The sequence below is a fragment of the Bison bison genome, unplaced genomic scaffold (assembly GCF_000754665.1).
Source record: "Bison bison bison isolate TAMUID 2011002044 unplaced genomic scaffold, Bison_UMD1.0 scf7180017848303, whole genome shotgun sequence".
NCBI lineage: Eukaryota > Metazoa > Chordata > Mammalia > Artiodactyla > Bovidae > Bison > Bison bison.
The window spans coordinates 13,261-14,523 of NW_011478876.1; the positions used below are offsets into that span (position 1 = coordinate 13,261).

At 41.6% G+C, this 1,263-nt stretch overlaps 1 pseudogene; it reads right to left on the reverse strand.

Annotated features, from left to right (window-relative positions):
• Positions 1–339: 339 nt before the first annotated feature.
• LOC104992148 lies at positions 340–1,036 on the reverse strand (annotated as a pseudogene).
• Positions 1,037–1,263: the final 227 nt, after the last annotated feature.

The window sequence follows — 1,263 nt, forward strand, 5'->3', positions numbered from 1 at the left end:
GATGTCAAACAGTATCATGCTCCAGGCGGTATTGCTGAACCATGAAGTGGTAACATTTCAGAAGTGCAGAAAGTGCCACAGCACCACAGAGACATATAAATGGATATACAGGGAAGAGAACTCTCTCTTCTTTATGAGGCTGGATGAAGAAAATTATAATTGAAATATACATTGGAACCAAGTCTTAAGTTGCATAGTCGTGTCTGACATTGTGACCCCATGGACTATAGCCCACCAGGCTCCTCTGTCCATGGGATTTTTCAGGCAAGAATACTAGAGCGGGTTTCTATGTCCTCCTCCAGGGGATCTTCCCAACCCAGGGATCGAACCCATGTCATGTGTGTCTCCTGTATTATAGGTGGATTCTTTACCATCTGAGCCACCAGGTAAGCCAGTGTTGGTGGCCTAAATTCTGATCATGAAATCTCTGCAGTAGGTATTCTATAAAAAATGTCAGTGAGCGAAGACCACACTAAAATTCAGAAATTCATTAATTAAATAAAAATACCGGAATTCTGTACCATAAAGATCAGGTCCATGAAGAGTAAAGACATTATACTAAACAATGTTGAGTGGTGCAGTCACCAAGTTTCTGTAATAGTAGCTGTCAGTGACTACCACAGTCACCAGAAGGAGAATTAGGGCAAACAGCAACCAATGAAAGAAACTCTTCCAACATGTTTCATGACCAGCAAATCAGAGGCAATAGGTAAACCAAGAGCTACACTGAATGGCCAGCCTAAGATAGCCCCAGTTGCTAATCCAAGTATATTAATGGAAGTTTGTCTGTATACCAGCCAGTCATAACTATCAAGGTAGTGTACAAACAGAAACTTCTAGGAAGGAATGCTGATAATGAGCAAAAGATGTCAGTGCTGAGAACCAAGAAGGCTAACATTTGATGCACATGCAACCCAAACTTCTTACACATAGCCTTGTAAAAGTAGAGTTCACATAAATAGCTCACAAAAGCTAGTAGACATTATAAAATGTAAAATACAAGAATCTTGAAGTGAAATCACTCAGTTGTGTCCAACTCTTTGTGACCCCATGGACTGTAGCCTACCAGTTCCTCCGTCCATGGGATTTTCCAGGCAAGAGTACTGGAGTGGGTTGCCATTTCCTTCTCCAATAAGAATCTTAAAAATAAGCTGGGGAATATTCCCAAGCCTGAAACCCCTTCCCATAGATGAGGTAGTGTGTTGGTTCCCAGTAGTTGAGTGTTTCATCACAGTCAGAGATGTTGCTCTGGAGAGTAGCACA